Raw genomic sequence first — 21,417 nt, forward strand, 5'->3', positions numbered from 1 at the left:
GTCAAAGTAATAAATTCTTACTATGGTTGATAGTGGGGAGTTGGCTTTACCATACCAGGTTGGAAGAAGAGGGGTACACAACTCCTCATGTTTGAGATACCCTGGATTGAAACTCCCCTTAACCCTGGGGCATTACAGTGTCACAATATAGACTTAGCAGGTTATAGGTATGAATTTATGAATGTATGTAAACACACACGCACACATACATAGAGAGAGAGAGAGCGAACTAAAGAAAAAGAAACCCAATACCATGCATTTAAGAGTGTAAGGTGGATACATGAGAGGGGTTGGAGGGAGAAAAAAAAGGAAGAAATAATGTAATAGCATTTCATTTTCAAAAATATGCTTTTAAAAGAATTTTTCAAAGAAAATTGCGGTTCAAATGAGTGCAAGGTTCTCAGCTTAAGGTCATAGCCCAGTTGGTGATGGTGTGACTTACTGATCATATATTTTTAGTCCACCGGTTTGGCATGCAGTAGAGATGTAAGTACATGTTGACAATCGTATGAACAAATGAAAGAATGATGCTAGAAATTGAGTCAAATGATAAAGAATCATTAACCTCTTTAAATCTGAGAAAAACTAAATAAAGAATCACTGTTATGGATATTGTAGCCATTAGTTTTCATATAAATTCAAACCAAATCTTGATATCAGTTAATAATGGTGTTTTCTTCTTTTACGATGTCTCCATTTCACATATAAATTCACTTTGATGGTTGCAGAATAAAACCCACCAATCAGAAAAGATTTTTTTTTCCAAACACCCAACACCAGGAACAGTTAAAAATACATTAACAAGCCAATAGGCTTCAATATCTACATAAGGATTATCATTAATAACTACCCTGAATCTTTTTTAAAACATTTTAGAAACTAAAATCATTATCAAGTCACAGAACAGGGTATAAAGAATCTATGAATGTCTAAAAGTATAGCTTTTCCAGCAGTTTCAGCCATCATTAGCCAAACTGTCTTCATACTTTCAAAAGCTAAACCATGTCTAATAGTATCCACTAATAGCAGATAGACATTAGAGTAAATCCATTTTTTAAGGGATCATTGAGTGCTTTAGCTAGTTAAGCCGGAAGCCTATGGTAATCAGAAAGAGCCACTTCTTGCCTTCTCCCATGGTTTCTTCATTAGCAGTGGTAATAATGACTATAGTTGGTTCATAACTAGTACATTGTTAAGACAATCCCTGGGGTGCCCTTATACACTCTATTTAATTTTGGCTTCCGGTTCGGTCAGTTTATTTTGTGAGCCAATTGCCTCCCTGCCATTCCTAACTCTCCAGAGTTTGCCTAACTTATGGAAATCAAGCTGTTTTCTTTCTGCTTCATGCATCACTGCTAACAACAGCCAAATAGCCAAACATAGAATTCAGTCTTTGGTACTTAGACTAGGCAAGTATCTGAAAGTGTACAGCTTCATTTTCAAAGTCAAAATCCAGTCTTTCACTTGAAAACACATGTAAGACCTAGATACAAAGCTATATGTGTAGGTGTTTATATGTGCATATGTATGTGTATATTAGGTGTATATGTATATATGCATATATGATGTGTGTATGTACATGTATGCATGTTTGTGTTTGTGTCTGTATGTGTGTAGATCTGACAACTGGAAAGAGAACCATGAGACTAGAGGAAGAGATCCTAAGAGGGGTAAAAAAATTGAATAAGTAATAGAATACCTGTAATAAGAAAGCAGAAAAAGGTGCTAACTGGGAGTTAATAGGATGAGACAGGGGACGAGCACCAGAATGTTAGTGTGCGGAAGGGGAAAACTGATAGCAAAGTATAATATCACATAGGTATGAAAAATGTCACAGTGAATCCCATCACGTTATGTGTTAGCCTAATTTTTAAATTTTTTATTTATTTTGGAGAATGTCATACATGTACAGAATGAACTATAATCGTGACTATTCACTCTGTGTTCCCTCCGACTCCTTTATATTTCCATAACCATCCCCTGGAACATGGAAAACCTCCAAGTGTCCACTGCTTTTAACTGTTCCTGATGTTGGGTGTTTGAAAAAAATCTTTTCTGATTGCTGGGTCTTATTCTGTAACCATCATAGTGATTTAATATACAGAAAGAATTATTTTCTCTCCCACTATCAATTGTTCACTGCCAGCAGCTCCTCAGTAAGGGGTAAGGCTTGGAGATCATCTATGCCATTTGTGCTACTTTTTTTTTTCTGGAGTCTCCTTGGGTAGGCATTGTGCAGGTGACCACAGCTGCTATGAGTTTGTGAGTATATGAGAAATATCTCGTGCAACACAGAGCATTTTACAATTCTATGCCATATCCTCCTACTCTTATATTCTTCGTCCTCCATTTCCACAATCTTTCCTGAGCTTTGGTGGGGATTGGGTTAATACAAATGCCCTGCATAGCACTGAACGCTCATTCTCTTAGTCTCAGCATCTTGACTAGTTATGCATCTCTCTGTTGACCATTGTCCCCTGAAAAGAGAAGACCTAAAGATAGCCCATGCCTGTGGGTATAAAAATAAATATTTACAACCACTTTGGAATTCAATCTGGTGTTTTCTCAGAAAAATTAGGAATAGTGCTAAAGATCCAGCTATACCACTCCTAGGCATATATCCAAAATATGCTCAACTATACAGCAAGGACATTTGTCCAACCATATTCATAGCAGCTCTATTCGTATTAGCTCGAATCTGAAAACAACCTAGTAGTCCCTCAACAAAGAGGAATGGATACAGAAATTGTGGTACATTTACACAATAGAACACTATTCAACTACTAAAAACTAAGAAATCATTAAATTCGCAGGCAAATAGTGGGAACTAGAAAAAATCATTTTGAGTGAGGTAACCCAGAAGCAGAAAGACACACATGGTATATACTCACTCATGAGTGGTTATTAGACATACAATATAGGCTAAACATACTAAAATCTATACTCTTAAAGAAGTTAAACAAGGAAGACCCTAGGGAAGATGTCCAATCCTCATCCAGAATGGCAAACCCAATAGACATAGGAAGCAGAAGACAGGGAACAGGAAAGGAGCCTACCACAGAGGGCCTCTTAAATACTCTACTGTATTGAAGCAGAGGCAGAATGTATGGAATTTTATGAACGATGAGGGAGATAGAAAAACTTGAAGGGGACAAGAGCTCCACAAGGAGACCAACAGAGCCAAAAAAATATGGGCCCAGGGGTCCTGCAGAGACAGATACTCCAAACAAGGACCATGCGTGGAGATAACATAGAACCCCTGCTCAGATGTAGCCCAAAGGCAGCTCAGTTTTCAAGTGGGTTCTCTAGTAATGGGAACAGGGACTGTCTCTGACATGAACTCAGTGGCAGGCTCTTTGATCACCTCCCCCTTGCGGGAGGGGGGTTGCAGCCTTACCAGGCCCAGAGGAAAACTATGTAACCAGTCCTGATGAGACCTGGTAGGCTAGGGTCAGATAGAAGGAGATGTGGACCTCTCCTATCAGTGGACTAGGGGAATGGAAGGAGATAGAGGGAGAAAATGAAGGAGGGAGCCACAGTCGTAATACAAATTGGATAAATTTTAATAATAATAATAATAATAATAATTTTTTAAAAGAATAAATATTTAGAAAGCAACTTGGCAGCATGACATTTAGCAAAATTGCAATAGCAGGTCTATCATAGGACCATGACCTCCTAATCCATGGACCTTTCAACATGATTCCACAACCAGTCATCAGATTGAGGCCTGCTGTGGAATAGGCCTCAAATACAGTCATGTCACCAGTAGGTACATCTTGTCCAGCAGCTATCTAAATGTTTGGATATTTTTTCTTTTCTTTTCTTTCTCTCTCTCTCTCTCTTTTTTTATTTTGTGATTATTTTACTTCAGTTTCCCACAGTGTCTTATCTGTTCTAGACATCATCCCACGTAGCACTTCAGCTACTGCTTCATACACAGTAAGCATCTAAGATGCTTATTCATAAAGAGCTGCCAAGTTGTTATGTGCTCACAGTACTTTCAAACACACGGACTCTGAGAAACCTACATACAATTCTAACATTTCAGTGCTCATGTTTGTCCCTCAAATATAGTAACACCGGCCTTATTCATATGGTTCCTAGAGTAGCAGAAATTAGTTCAGGCTTCCATTATATTACTTTCTAGACTAGACAAAACAGATTATAGTAATGAAATTTCTCCAGTAATTCCTTCCACATGACAATTTTTCATCTCTCTCTGAATCGGTGTGTCTTTTGTGTATATGTTTTTAAATTATATGGCTATATAAAAAGAAATGGAAAGAAGAGATAAATCTTCTGGATAATTAAAGAATAAAATGGAGGGTTGTTTTTATGCCTGAATGGTCAAATTAGTTGTGCACATCGATTTATTGTATTGATAACCACTACAAATTCTGCTTTATTTCTACCCAGGGAACAAATAATGGAAAATAAAATATTCTAATTCCTCTGCTCATGCAGTTGATGTCAAGGTTTTGAAACAAGTCTCCTGCTTGAAACTTTTGAATGATTATGGAAATGATTCTATAAAGCTAGAGAGCAATCAAAATCCCTAGCTGCAGAATTCAGTGATCCTTCCAAATTCTGAGGCTGAAAGGAATAAAAAAATATTTTGGGGGTATTTTCCTTCTCATCAAGAAAGTTTTGTAATGTTATTCTGCCCCTCCTCCACCCCAGCCTTAGAATATGCAATGATTTCAAACTTTGCCAAGGAGACCCTGGAAACCACAGACTCCAGCTTGTTTTCCCGATTTAATTTCGTCTGCCCTGATTCTATTAGAGTGACATAAATTATAGCAAAAACTTAATAAAGTGGACAGCTAAATAGATTTTCTACCCTCTTCAGAATAAATATGATTAAATAGATAAGATGCAGATTTGAAAAATAATTTTACCTATAAGATAAATCAGAAATCAAAACCACCCCAACCCGACAATAAAGGAAAACAGTCTTAACATGAAAATAAAGGATAGAAAATAAAACAGCAGTGACTTTTTTTTTCTCTCAAACAGAAGTGACCATTTGGGATGGTTTTCTATCAAGGCCATCTTTGTCAATGAAAGGAACCAGACACATTTCTGGAAAGCACAAAGCAGGAAGCAGACAGTGGCTGCCCAAGCCTCTAGGAAAGAGCAACTTCCCACAATATCTTCTCTCTTTTTGAAATACCTACTTGTGTTTTTGCTACTTATCATTCTACATATTAATGTGGTACACTAAAACAATCAAAATATATATCTACTACCCCATGATTACACAGTTTCAGCTGACTTGTGATGAGTTCTTCCTCAGGCAGGTGTCTAGGAGCAGACTGCAAACATGGTAAACAAGAAAAGGAAAAAATACAATTTAGTGTTCTTAAGAGATTTCTTAGCCCCTTTTTGGATCTTATGTAATAGAGTTTACAACTCTTTTTTTTTTTCTGGTTGTCAAATAGGCAGATCTCTATGTTTCTGAAAAAGACTAAATATTCAATAGTTTGTTGATGAATTTAAATATTAAAATACAATTTAAAATAATGAAATAGAACCTAGCTTTATTTCTGTGAAACAAACCTGGCATGAATTAATTATGTCAAAGCACCCCCTTTCTTTTCCTTAAGAAAAGAATCATTTCCATTAATTTATTTGCTAATGATTTGCTTACTGTGACTAGGGTTAGCACAGGGATCAAGTTAAAATATTGTGCTTTTCAGGAATAAATGAATCCATTATAAGCATAGCTGTCTACACCTACACCACTATCATGATCTACGTTTGTGTATCTCCCTCACGAAGAAGAAAACAATCTGCTCTCTTTTTGTCAAAAATAATTTAACTGCAGATTCTGAAACACATGGTTTTAAACAGTAAAGAGTAAATTGGAAGGACACTGTCCAGTTTGAAAAGTATATATACATGGATGTATTTTCTTATTAAAGCTGCATGATCCACAAAGCTCTTAATAACCAGGGAAACTGATTTCTTCAAAGAGACAACTGCTTAGGGCACTGAAATTATATTTAAACTTTAGGAAATTCCCTGAGTAATGATCCTCAGTCTAGTTAGCCTTTAAATGTAGTCCACTTCAATATAGTGAGGCAAAAGCAATGAGTCAAATGAAAGATTCAACTTTAAATGTAATTAATGCTCCGTTGAAAAGCACATAGCTGGGGACTTCTTCAGTGTTAAACACCCAATACTCCATAAATTTATTTAACTTCAATTTAAAATACTGAGGACAGTTATAAAACAAATGTTACTGGGAATTTCATTTAGTTCCAAAAAAAATATGAAAGCAATACACTTAATAGTTTGTATAAACTAAAGTTATGTGTATATGTATGTGTGTGTGTGTGTGTGTGTGTGTGTGTGTGCTTGTTATTTTTCTTTTTCATTAGTTTTCCACTTTTATAATTAAGCAGGGATCCCTGATTTTATTCCTGGCTTATAGACCAAGTTAAGCACTAAATCTAAAAAGCAAACACAAAGAAACTCCTCCCACTATGTAACATCATTATTTTATACAGTCCTGCTGAATATATCAAAAACTGACTCTAAAAAACCAGACAACACTCATGCAGATGAAAATCTCAGGTCTCAGACAACAGTGGCTAGATTTTCCTTTATCCTTGTTATCTGACGGCAGTCTGTACAGTCTCTCTAAAGACATAAAGATATCGAAAGCCTGATGTTACATTGTCTGAAACACACACACAAGGTGTCCCGCCTCCTCTTCACTCCACACACCAAACCTCAGGGTCTTAGGAGGATATGGCAGTCTGGACACATGAAAGTAACTGAACGCATTTTGACACCTAAAGTTCTTTCTCTAACCATTTGCAGTTAGCATTTTCTTAAAGATTCAGATATAAACAAGACACCTAGTGAAAACACACCCATGCGTGTATATATCAGGCAGATGAGCAAAACGCATCATACCATTTTCAAGTGCTATTCAAAATGGTCCTGTCAGACACATGGGATGAGTATTTCAGACTTGGGATTTGCTAAAGACATTCCCTGACCATGAGCAGACAGAAGGGTTAAAGTGCATGCAATTTGCTTTAGCTTTCCAGTTATATGGGAAAGCAGTGGCCGCTGAGACCTAGATATTTTCCTTTTTGATAGACACCGATGGTCCTACTTCTTTGCAAGGCACGCCAAGCTGACACTCACAGTATTTCATGCACACTGTTCCAGAGCATTTCTGCCTAGGCTATGAATCTGTTGGGTAACAATGGTTCTCAGATTCACAACAAAAGCCCTGGCTTCAAAGACCTCTCTGGCAGCAGCTTCCTCCAGAAGAAAATAATTTGCATTTTCTTTTTTTTTTTTTTTTTTTTTGTATACAGATACTTTAATAACATGCCACTGAAGTTTTGAAGGAATTTCAATTTATGCAAAATGAAGAAAAGGAAGAAAAATAATAATGATAATGATAGTAATATAAACACATATTTCAGAAAGGCTGCAATAGTATTGTGTTTATTGCAGGGCTAGACACTTCATCAGTTATCCTTCTAAAGGTATTTGAAATTGCGTTTGGAAGGTTTTAACCAAACTCTGTTAGCAGTTAATCAGCTAGAGTAAGAATATATTGTCATATTTTTCTGGAGAGAAAGAAAAGAAAATGAAATGATGAGGGGTTTTTGTTTTTGTTTTGGTTTTTTTGTTTTTTTTTTTTGTTTTTTTTTTTTAATGATAGCATTTTTCTGACTCCATAGAAAGAGATTTATTTTTACTAAAATGTAGGGTCTGACCTTTCATGTTTCCAGAAGCCTTGGCATAGTGTGAGCTTTCCTGTTATCTTTTGCTTCTGCTTGTCCCCTGGAGGCAAGTCCCTCCTATTGAGAGCCATATTAAGGGAAATTTTGGAAGGAAGAGACAAGCAGGGGTAAACTGAAACGAAAGCCCTTAATATCCATGACGTGATTAAAATGCAGCCATGCCCAACAAGACCACACTACTGTTATCAAACAGACATTGACAACTTCTTTGAACTCAGTTCAATAGTAAAGGCAGAAATAAATTCTTTTAAGTTTGGGGAACTTCCAGAAAAGAGACTCGGATTTTTCTACAGACACTGACAAGGTTCGTGCGCTACCCAGAGCTGATAGTGATACCACACTTGCCTCCTTCTCTGCCAAACTGAGTCTAGGGCTGCATCCAGGAAAGCAGCATGCTGCCCAGGTGTAAAGAATGACTGGTTAGCTCAGCAATTTGAGATGGTTCAAAACTTGGCAACTCAAAGAACACAGTGTACCACAGAGGACCTGCATTTTAATCCAACACTGTTAATGATCATAAGCATTGTCTCATGCACCCATTTGTTTCTTGAATCTCACCATTTTCAAAGACATGAATAGAGAGAACGTGTTCTCAATAATTTACCTTGGCCATTACAGTAAATACATGGCTTAAATGTTTCAATTCCCCCAACCCCTGTTTGGGGAAAAGAGAAAATTGGGAGAGGTGTATTAACCTAAGATGAAAATAATACCTCAAAGTCATGCTTGTTTTAAGAGGAAAACCAGCAAAGAAAAATCGTATCATATTCTATTTGTCTTTCTCTGCAAAATTGTTAAATGAAAAAACACCACGGGGCAAAGCATGGACCTAATTATTGCAACTCAAAAGAAGATTTATACTTTTAAAATTTCATACTTAAGCTTCACCTCTGCATTTTCCAAGGTTCTCTTTACCTCTTCCTCTGCAGACTGATATCACTAAACCCTCAAAACCTTAGGGGCTTATTCATCAATGAAACATCTAAATGAAGCACGAATGAAATCTTGACAGGGCATCCTGGAGCGATGGAAGTAGGGGAAGCACAAAGGATGATATGTTCACGGAAAATCTATCTTAAGAAGAGCTAGAGTTAAGTGTGCTTTCACTGGAATAAATTTCAACTAGGTCTTTCTGGTGCCACTAGTCACAGTCTGGTATTAATGGAAGCATGTAAAAGCCTGTTTATCAGAACGCCAGTTTGCTCTCTTGAGTGGCATGTGCTTTGTACCATGAGTCATCTCTGGCACTTAGTTGGCAGGCAGACTCTGCACCCCATGGAACTTGAGATCAGAGAATAAGGAATGGTTCTCAGATCATCTTCATCACTGGTGCCCTTGTGGGTGGTTGCCATCATCCTGCAATTCACAGGACTTGTAATTGCCAAGTGCCTCAAAAATTAGATCTTAAAAAGGAGCCTAGCATAATCGTCATCAGAGGCTTCATCCAGTAACTGATAGAAACAGATGCAGAGACCCACAGTCAAATGTTAAGCCAAATTCCGGCAACCCTGTGAAAAAGCAGGAAGATGATTGTAGGAGCAAGAGGCATCAAGGTCATCACAATAAAACCCACAGAATCAACTGGTCTGGACTCATAGGGACAAACAGACTGATGTGACAATCAGGGAGCTTGCATGGGTCTGACCTAGGTCCTCTGCTTATAAGCTATGGTTGTGTAAGCTTGGTCTTCTTGTGGGAATCCTAACAGTGGGAGCAAGGGCTGTCTCTGAGGATGTTGTCTGCTTTTGGGGTCCTTTTCCCTCTACTGGGTTGTCTATTCCAGCCTCAATATGAGGAGAGGTACCTAGTCTTGTTGCAACTTGATATGGCACTTTTGGTTGATATCCCTGGGAGGCCTGCCCTTTTGGAATTGACATGGAGGAAGAAGAGATGGGGGATGGGAGATGGGAGGCAATGAGGGAGGAAAACTACAATTGAGATGAAATATATGAGAGAAAAATAAGCAATTTAAAAATTAGGTCTTAAAATACTCCCTTGTGCTTACACCTCTTAAAAAGTAGCCAAGAGTCATCCTAATAGCTGAACTCCAGCTTTCTCATAGTTCAGTATCCTATTAGGCATAAAATGTAGTGAGCCTTTAAAAACTGCTTATATTACATATAAATTTAAAAATTTAAGACAAACAAATATAACGTCTGTAAGTCAACAATTCAGTGCTCACCAGTCTCCCCAACACGTTCCATGCAGATTAATTTAACATAATTCTAGAATTGAATTAAGAAAGATAATGAGCTGGTAAGTACGCTGTGCACTTTATGCGTAATTAATAAGTAATCTGCGTATCTTTGAGAGATGGCAATATATCATATTTTCTGATTATAAAGTCTTCTTAATAAAAAGAATTACCCGCATAACTCACATTTCTGTCTTCTCCTTTCCACATATTTTTAAAAAATCTTAAAGTCTAAACTGAGAGCATTTCTTATAATAAAAAAAAAAACCTGTATGCCAAAAGATTGCCAAAATGTTTATCTTTCATAGTCCAAATTGTCACAAAAGTCATGTGACACGTCCAGTGTGCTCCATTTCATAACACTTGTGATCTTTGTTTCACCTCTGGCTTCTTCCTTTCTACTTCTAGGCTCTTCAAGGCCAAGAAATCAGAAAAAACATCTTACTCATAAATAAGGGTAAGTAAGGGCCTTAGTTGAAATCCTGAGGGTTTAATTAGAGAGCCAGCCACCAAACTCCAAGTGCAGACTTTTTCGGGGACATGTGTCTTAAGAAGCTTCTACAACTCCCAGGCCCTTTTCTGCTTTCTGTTTTTTACTGCAGCTTCAAATGATTGAAGCTGCCAGAGAAAAACATCACAAGTAAGAGGTTGTATGTACATTTTTTCTAATATGTATATGTCTATTTTAAATGAACATTTGGTCTAAGTGCTTAAGGTAAGCAGTGTTCTCAAGGAAAAATTAAGCAGGTCAGCATAAAACCAACATCACTGGAACAATAGAAACATTCCATGATGAGCGGGACTATTGCTACTTTACCCAGAAGGGGAAAAAAAGCTACACTAAGGATGTTAAAATAGTCCAATATCACCCAGTTGAATAAAGAAATCCTTCAAACATAATATAGCGTTTTGACAATATAAACTCTGAAGAAACTTCAGTTGAGTAGATAATGGTTAATTTCCTAGCAGTAGCTTGTGTGAGTGGAGAACAACTTAATAGAGAATAATCTATCAGAAAGGGAAGCAGAGAAGCAGGAAAACCAGAGATGTGGCTAGTTATTTTCAGAAACTAAACAGAAATAATCAACTGAACACTCCGGTGAGAAAAGCCGGATGCAGCTATATGGCTAGACAGTAGGTCAGAGAGCGTACTCGGGCAGGCCAGTTCTGTGTCCTTCTCTAGTGTGAGCTTAACGGTAGTTCCTCTTATCTTTCACCAATATCAATTAAATCTGTTCACTGACTCAGAAGATGGTGTAAGCAAGGTATCTGAAGCATCTTCAGCTCACAGAAATTAGAGATTGTTCATTCTGCTATGTTAAGATAATCATGTCTGGTTTTGAAATGTCCATGGAAACGTTGTGAAAATAAACAAAGTGTGAAATGCAAGAGAGGACATGAGAAAATAAATCATCATCCTTTACACCAACTGGAAGCATTTGCCAAGTGCTCAACCCATATCCTTCCTAAAGACAGAAGTAGTTAAATGTTATTTCAGAAATTCTGGATCCTTCAGTGTTTTCAGTCTCACAGAGGCCCAAACATTAGGACAAGAGAAAGTGTATCCCTCTCCAAGAGCAGCATCTATTGTAACAAACTCTTGTAGTGCTTTTGGCAAAGATTCCAAAATAAAAAAAAGAAAAGAACAAAATATATTAAAATGTAACGTGAGCTGAGTCTTTCTCAAAAGGCATGTTACTTATAAACACTCACAGGCAAAACCACAAAGAATCTTCAAGCTAAATAAACTACATCTCATAGTGGAAACTGGTACAAGTGTCTTTTTCTGCATCTGTAAGAATTCTTGAAATGCTTCAATAGTATTGGATGATATTAGCAAGAGAAATAATATAACCAAAAGCATGCTACTATGCTCAAGGATATATCACACAATGGCAAATGTGAAATAGCATTTCCCACTCCCAGAAAAGTTCCAGAATTGAGGGTGGGTGCCAATGGTGAATAGGATTGGGAACAACACTACTTACTACAATGAGACAATAACCATTCTAAGTGATAACTAGTTGTTAAAGGTACTTCTGAGCAGTAAGAAGTCTGCTCAGTTGTTACTTTGGGGAAAATATGTCCTCAATTCTTCTCTTTTTGACTTAATGGAAATGTAGTCAAGGGCCTTTAGGATATGTTCATTGTGTTTCTTCTGCTGATTTCTAACAAAGTACATGTACCAACCAAGCTGCTACTTAGGGTTTTTTTCATATCACTTTTAAAGATGAATTTTTGACAAGAAAGGCTGTAAAATTATGGTTGGCAAACAGGAAGTGTCATACAGCTATGTATGGACACATAGTACTTGTTAATGTTTTTATTACATTGAATAGCAAGTGCACAGATAAAACATTGTATTATTGTTTCATAGAAATGCAAACATTGAAAAAGAATGTCAGGGAAATCACTTGACATTTGTAACACTATTAATTGTGTAAGGAAAACACTCTAGCAGGGTTGACTCCTAAGGACATTTGTGCCTCTGTAAATGTAAATCCATAAACAGAAAGTCTGAGTTTTTTCATTGATTCACTGGCTCAAAAATAATCCTTTCACTTCCCAATTCAAAAATCATGTGTTCCTAGCTCCCAGCATTATGGTAAGAAAATTCATCATTTCTATAGTTGAAAAATTAAAATCCATATGTCCAAAATATCAAAGCAATACAAAACTTTTTCCAAAAGGCAAAGAGGATGGACATCAGAAGAAGGAGAAAAGAGGGAACGAGTCAGGAGCCTGACACAGAGGACCTCTGAAAGGCTCTGCCCTGCAGACTATTAAAGCAGATCCTGATACTTATGGCCAACCTTTGGGCAGAGTGCAGGGAATCTTATCAAAGAAGTGGGAAATAGTAAGATCTGGACAGGACAGGAACTCTACAACAGAGCAACAGAACCAAAAACTCTGAGCACAGGGTTCTTTCCTGAGACTGATACTCCAACCAAGGACCATGCATGGAGATAACCTAGGACCCCTGCATAAATGTAGCCCATGGTAGTTCAGTGGCCATGTGGGTTTCATAGTAATAGGAATAGGGACTGTCTCTGACATAAACTGATTGGCCTGCTCTTTTATCACCTCCCCCTGAGAGGGAAGCAGCATTACCAGGCCACAGAAAAAGACAATGCAGCCACTCCTGTGAGTCCTAATTGACTAGAATCAGAAGGAAGGAAAAGAAGTCCTCCCCTATTTGTGGAGTTGGGGAGAAGCATGCGTGCAGAGGAGGAAGGAAGGATGTATTGGGACGGGAGGAGGGAGGGAACCACAGGGGGGATACAAAGTGAATAAAGTGTAATTAATAAAGAATTTTAAAAAATTTCCAGGAAATCTTTTTTGAAAGCAAAATTCTAGCCATTAACTATTCCAATAAAGAGATTTCAAAATTATGTATTTTCCAGTCACACATAGAATGATATCAACTATGTAAGCTTAGAGACTGGAATACTTAATGCAGAATGACATACTACATACTATTTATTCATTCATTTACTCATATAGTCAACCCAGACACCGGGGTTCCTCTTAGGTACCCAGAATTGTGTTGATCAATGGAGACAAAAATAGGAGTAATAAATAGCCAACTTCCTATAAGTTGTCAAGAGATAGCTACTGACACACAATTAGAGTTTTAACTGCAATTACAAAGTGGTAAAAATGATACACAGAAGATGTGCTCTGTGCTCAGAGTCCAAAGAGTTGGAGATGTTTTTTGATGTTTTTCCCAGAAAAAAAAAAAACTCATATTAAATCTGATGTGCAGAGGGAATGCACAGAAGAAATGTCAAGCAGTTAGCTCAGTATATAAAGGATCCACTACTGAAAGAAACTGAAACCATCTAGCACTTAAAGTACCATGAAGGTAGAAGCTGAGAAAACAAGTGTGTACAGTACAGGTGGAGGCCCTGAGAGGGGAGCAGCCAGCCCATTTAACCTACAGCAAGGAAGTATTTTCTTTTCTCCAAGCATAATAAAGAGCAACTGATCTTTCCTAAGAAGGCAATAACAATATGTGCATTTTGAGCTGATCACCCTGACTGCAGAGAGAAAGACACACTGAAGTTGAGGGAATGCATGAGTTTTTAAAGCATTCACTAAGAATGGAAGTGTAGAAAGAGGAGAAACAGTTAAAAAGTTTTTTCTGTGCACAGTAAGAGACTGGATTCAGTTATGGTGGATAAGCAAGAGCTAAAGGCTAGGGAAAGATTCCAGCTTCTCATTCCTCCTTGAGATAAAGATAGGGCTATAATTGTTGTTGTTTTAGCCTGTTCTGTTTGTGTTTACCTGTATGAGTATGTTGCCTGCATGCATTTCTAAGTATAATGTGTGTGTTGGGATTCACAAAGGCCAGAAGTCGATGTCAGATTCCATGGAACTGGAGTTAAAGGTAGTTGTAGGTTGCTATGTAGGTGCTAGAACTAAATTTGGATCCTCTGCAAGAACAGCTAGTACTCACAACTGCTGAGCTGTCCCTCTACCCCTCACTCCAGATAAATGTCATTGTTTTAGAGGAATTTTAATAGACTTTTATGCCACATCCAAAACATAAACTGAATGAAATCTTGTTCTCAAATCACACTCAGGGACTGGCAAGATTTTGAATCACACACACACACACACACACACACACGCAGAGCAGATCACATCTAATGGCATCCGAGTAACACAAACTAAAAATACATTGTGTTTTATCAGTTTACTAAAAATGTAATATAGAAATAAGAATTCCTTCCAGACAAACCCTGTGTCGAACTGACAAGAATACAAAACAGCATCTGCACATGTGTGACGATATGACAGGAGAAGAATGTAGCAAAGAAGTAAGAAAGCCCCGGGTCAATCACAGCATCACGGACCTCCAGGGCACTTAGTATGACAACTTATTAGATATGCTTTGGGTTGTTTCTTTTCAGGAATTGTTAAATCCAACCAGACCAGGTGTAATTTTGATGCAACAGAACAAGAGCTGTGGTTAACATCATCCCAGTGAAGACAAGCAGTCCAAGCAGCAACAGAGCTTGATGGCTGACAACCCACAGGTGGTGTATTCGCAGTTAAAACGTTTTATTAGATTAGACTGTTCTCACAGAAACGTGAGTATAGGAACCATAGGTGAAGAAAATTCCTGGGAAGTTGATACAATGATTTTTCTTAATATGTTAAAACAAAATTCTTAAGGCAAAGAGAGGGTCACAGTCTTCTCCTGATTAATTTAATAAGATGTGAGCAGTCTTTGTTTACTAAGGAACTTTTATTTTGTGTATGTATCCACTCTTCAGCTACTGTTTCATTAAACATCACATTCTTCCAAAGGATGAGAATTTTCTTCTCTCTTTGCCATTAGAAATCCTATCAGAAACTCTTACTGAATTATTATTACATGAGAAACTAGGAGATCTGTGTTCTAAATTTGTCTGTGAAATAGATTTGAGGTCTTGAGTGAAGACCACTTAAACTCTCTAGAGCCAAATTTTCTAATCTGGAATGTAGGGGGCTGATTAGCTACAGAATCAGTCCATATCAAGAACTCTTAATGTCTAATGTTAAGTTGCAATGTCTTCATCTGAGAAGATGCATGGAGATGAGCATATCCTCTCTGTCACCTATCATCCCTGCCCACTGCTCACCCCATGGCTCACTGCTAGGAGGAAAAATGGAAAGTCACTGGATGCAACCATCTTTAAGGTAACCTTGAGCCTCAGTCTTAAACAATGAATGAAAATAAGAACAAGAATGTAAACATTCCAAGTTGATCTGAGTTTGAAAATATGTTCATCTGTGCTCAAAGTTAGAATAATAGATTTTCTAAATCCCAACAAAATAGGCATAAATATTAAAATCTAGTCCAATTTATATTTAGGTAATTCTAGTCTGCCAACCCAAATAATTTATCTTTAAGGTAGAATAATAATAGTAGAATATAATTTTGTTTTGTTAAATAGTTTATAGATACTCAAATAATGCTTTTTATCAAACTCAAATTTGAGTATTATTAATTATATTTCTTTTCAGGATGACACAAGATTTCATACAGAAGACTGCCCCTGAAACACAAAATGACAGGCAATTGTAATTAGTCTGGTTAATTCTCACTTCATCAAACTTACTTAATAATTACTATTCCGTGTACTGGAATAGTAATTCCCCCACAAGAACATAAGTCTTTCAGAGTAGTCCAAAGAGGCTCAGAGATCTAATGGTTGAACCTTGTAACTGTAGCTCACTAAAAGAAAGAGAGTGAGAAGCAATCAAGAAGTCAGATAGCAGCCTTTTAAAACTGTACTCAGTTATAAAGCATATGCAACACCATGCGGCTAAAGCTGGTTTTTTATTTTTTAAAGGTGTATTTTTTTTTTTTGTCTGTTGAAGTATCATCAGCATGCAGACAAGCACAAAAGCTCTGAAACTATTATCTGTTTACCCAGATTCCCACTCCCTCCCACGAACAACTTACCAGGTCTTTGTTGTGGTTTTAAGGCTGAGTTGCCCGTTCATTAGGTTGACAAACTTGTCAAAAGCCTCCAGGACTTTACCACTTATGTCAGAAACACTTACAGGAGAAACAGTACATGTCAGGGCTCAACTGAGTCCTGTCAGCCATTGCCAAAATGACAAGAAATCCTGCTGGGGACAAAGAGCTCCAGAGAAATGGGAGCATTCTATCCAGATTCTGTTGACTCGCAAGCCCTGTTACACTTGCGCACCTTAGAGAACTTTTGCATCTGCTCCTTGAATGCCTTCGTCACTCTGGATGCATTTTATGGTGAATTTGAATAATTCTCTATTTTACTTCACGTTTTGGCAATCAAGACCGTTTGATCAACCAAACACAGATTTTTATAGAAAAGCCAATCACTATTAAACAGCTTTAAAAAAATGAATGTTTATTAAAAATCTGCAAACCAAAATAAAATTTAAGATTTAATAAAACTAAGAAAGTGTTAAGACATAAGGATTAAGTTTTTCCACGTCCATAAGAAAATGTGAGTTCCCAGTAGCTAAAATAGCAAATGAAAGTATTATTACCTCTACTCAAAAATATTGAAGATTAACAAATCCATTAAAATGTTAACAAAATAGCCAAAAATATCTCTAGTAAGATTTCACCAACATTTCTGATATTGCTGACTGAGACTTTGGGTTATAAATATTTGGATTATAAATATATTATAAATGTGCAAAAATCAAACTGTTTTAAAATTTAGACTACATAGCTCCACATATAAGGAATGTAAAAACAAAGTGTCATGGTGAAAAGAAAGGCTGCGGGCGGAAGTACATTTTGAAAGGGACAGTCTGCAGTCTCCCCTGTATGAGAATGGAAGCTATCTGAAAACTACAGTTTCCAGAATCTCTTGCTCTTTTGTATCTCAGTCTAGCCATTAGAAGGCACTTGTCTCAAGGGAGAAAGGGGTATTCAGAATAGTAAAAAGATCCGGGCGTGATGCAAGCCTTTGATCTCAGCACTCAGGAGGTAGAGACAGACCTGTAATCCCAGCACTCTGGGAGGTAGAGGCAGGTGGATCTCTATGAGCTTGAGGCCAGCCTGGTCTATAAAGCGAGTCCAGCACACCCAAGGCTTCACAGAGAAACCCTGTCTCGAAAAACAAAAAACAAAAACAATAGTATAAGATCGTTGCCTCCTCCCCAAATACAGTGCTCTAACAGCGTTGTTGTGTTCCGAAGGGTTTTACTGAGACTGTTTTAGTCCTACTTCTTCCTCAGTACACATTTTGGTAACCAGTTGTTCATACAGGCACCAACAGCATGTTTTCTGTGTCCTTGCTTTAAAATGGCTACTAAGAGCACAGCATGCTCACTGTCCAGTGAAGAGGAATGAACTAAGCACCTGCAGGACCTATTAATCTCAAGAGTAGACGATCATAAGAATTTTTCATATCCATTTTATCGAATGATTGCAGGAAATTTTCCGAAGCACTCAATGAAGTCTCTTGAGGAGTAAACTTTAGAAGGCTGGGCTGGCCATATCCAAATAGAATTTATTTCTATCAGTGAAACAGCCTGCTTTACACAGTATGTAAATAGAACGTAAATTTAAACACTCAAACAATTGCCTTTGGTGACCTAATAAAGGCCAGATGGACATGGAACCCTCTGATGTAAAGTTGAAAGACAAGCTAAAAATCAATATGCAACAATGTAATGCATTTGAAGACATCTGGGAAATAATGTGACCTGGGGAACGTTCCCAAATGTTTCTATGGAAAATGAATGGATCTCTTTATCTTATAGCTTATAGATGAAAATCAACACAAGCTCAGAATGTCAACATCACATGAAATTCATGTCAGAAATTATTAGATATGCTTGCCTCCTTAGTAGAGTCTACGCATTTGTTTTAGGGTTACTTTTAGAGCTTATGTGTTTGCAAACTATGATTAAAATGAATTGCAATAATTCAAATGCAACAGCAAAATAAGATTAATTGATCATGCAAGGAAGTGAAGACTGTAAGATGAAAACAGGACTAGATACACATTTTATTTATAAATTAACAGGATTGTATTTGACATAACAACTTTCAACAGACAATAAAAGGTGCAAATATGACACATTAAAAGGTTTAGTTATTTTCAAAAAATAAAATGTAAAAGCAGGTATAAATAATCTTATGTCTGAGACAGAATGGGATAAAGAAGCATCACTTGCTAAGTATGAGTCTCTGCTGAAAAATATCTTACACACTTTACATAAATCAATATATTACAACAGCAAAAATCCTAAACAAGAACATTCTGACATCCACTTTACAAAGGAGGATGTTGAATCAGCAGGGCCAAGCCTCAGGTCTCATAGAAGAGACACAAGAACTGGGATTAAAGCCCAGGCAGTCTGGCTCCATAGTTCATCCTTTTAACCACTATGCTTAGAAGATGCCCAAAGTAATGATCAAAATATTCCAAGAGTAAATCTGGAAGTGAGTCCTATAATCACCTTGTGTTATAGAGCCTATGGCATCAAACCAAATCCCAAATCCAAAATATCAATTCTAGAGAATTAAATCATCTGATCCAGGTACTATGCTCTTTGTTCTTTAGGCTTCATCCAGATCTGGGGGTATTATCCAGACACGCTACCTGGCTCAGTGCAGTAGCAGGAGCAGGGAAAGGAAGGGAATTAATACAGTGATCACAAAAGGGAGTAGTCCTCAGTCCTGACATTGGTTTGCTGTAGGGATGTGCTCCTCACTAGTTTGGCAGAATAGTAATTTTTTAGAAAAGTCAAGAATTTTGTCTTAATAAAATGTATGTTGTGGGGTATAGACATATATACTAGGCAGAAATAACATGACCACAAACTGGGTTTAACCACAAGGTCTCCAGTTTGTTACCATACTTCACTTTTTCACGTGGTTCATGTCAAGCTGTATCCGCTTGACATGACATATCGGAGGAGAACGCCAGCTGTTGGTAACCGGAATCTTATAACATCCTTTTCATGCTGATAACGAGGATGACTGTGATGGTCAGTTTTGATTGCGCCCTCGACACAGTTAGAATCACCTGGTCAGGTAGTTTCAACTAGATTGTCTATAATAGGTGGACCTGTGAATGAGTCTGGGTAGGGGTGTCTTGACTATTTTAATTTTTGTGGTAAGACCTACCCAGTATGGGTGGTACCATTCCCTAGGCAACACAACTTCAACTATGTAAGAACGGAAAATGTGAGCAGAGAACTAAGATGCAGACATTGGTTGTTGTTCTGTGGTCCTGACTGTATATATGAGTAGCTGCTTCAATTTCCTGCCACCTTGACTTCTTCCCAATGCTGTACTGTATCCTGAAACTGGGAGTGAAATAACCTCTCTATCCCCTAAGTTAGTTTTTGCCTAGGGATTTCATCACAACAACAGGAAATGAACTAAGACACTCCCTTAGGTGAAGGAAATACCACTGTCCTCTCCTCCCCTCCTTCCTCGGTTGCCTCATATTCCATTCACTTGAAGGTTCTGATACAATAATGAGTTAGTCTACTGCTTCTGTCTCAGTGAATCCTCCTTTAGTGTTTTGTTATTGTTGTTCGGTTTTTTATTTTTGAGGGTTTTTTTTCTTCTACAAAATGATAGAAATACATCAAGAGAATAGTAGCATGGAATCATTTTCTGTGCCATATACCTACCACATGTAGAACTCGGCTATTGTAGGCTATCAGGAAAATCCCCAGCCAGTGTGAATAAAATAACATCTCTACATATTTCTTTATGAAACCCCAGCTTCTTGGTCCAGAGATATCACAGGGGTTATGAACACATAATCAAACAAAAGATGACAGTTGGGATGGATATGAATGGGTTTCTATGATATTTTTAATTCTAAGTCCAGCATGTCTATTTCATCCTAAAGTCTTCTCCATTTCTGTTTTTTTCTTAGCAACTATCTTTCCTGAGAAAGATACTTCAAAGAAACTATAAAAATAATCTTTAAAATATATAAAAATAACTAAAAATTAGTAGAAATGCGGAGGCATATGATTTTTATCATATTCAGAATATCACAACAAAATGCAAAGATAGACGGATGGGAATTAACATCTACGACATGTATTCATTTAAACTATGACTTAGCTCTGACCTTAATACTATCAGTCCACATCAAGATTTCCAATAAAAACCCACTTACCAAAGCTTCTCCATCTAGAGTTCCTGAGATGGGTGAAGGACATATGTGGTCACCAGGATGACAGCTCCAACATTGCATTAATTTCTGCTGAGTACCCAACCCTATGGGAATAAAGGGAAACAACCTGTTACATGCGAGATGGAGGATTGTTGCTTACTAGCTTCTACCTCATAACATGCTCAGCCTGCTTTTTTAGACAACTCAGAACCACCTGCCCAGGGGTACCACCACACACAGTAAGATAGGCCTTCTCACATCAATCATTAATCAAGAAAATACTCCACAGTCTTACCCACGGGCAAGTTTGGTGTTAGCATTTCTCAATTGAGACATCCATCAAATGTGAAAAATGCTAGCAGAGATTTCTTTTAGGTAGTGGACTGCAAGGTGTGAGTTCCTCATTGTAATTTTTTAAGTGTCCTACAGCAATCATGCCACTGTTTTTGAAATCAGAATCCTCAAATTCAAAGCTCTTACAATGAACATGCAATTATTTTCATAATCAGAATCCTCAAACTCAAAATCCTTAAAGATCAGTTGGCCTTGACATTGTGGGCAATAAATAGACTGAGGTTCCTCATGGCAAGAAAGTCTGTCTCCCATGTTTGAATAGAAACATATTAGAGGAACAGTCCTCAGCCTCTCTCTACAAGGTCTGTTCATAATGTTCATAATACCATTCATAATGAGCCACACTAAACCCGAGTGATGGAGGACACCTGAAGAGGTGGCCTTCATTTTCCTCCTTGACTGAATTTTCTCCATTTATCATCTCAAAAGGATAACATCGATTAAACTTCTCAAG

The sequence above is a fragment of the Psammomys obesus genome, unplaced genomic scaffold (genome assembly GCF_907164565.1).
Source record: "Psammomys obesus unplaced genomic scaffold, mPsaObe1.curated_primary_1811, whole genome shotgun sequence".
In the NCBI taxonomy this organism is placed as follows: Eukaryota; Metazoa; Chordata; class Mammalia; order Rodentia; family Muridae; genus Psammomys; species Psammomys obesus.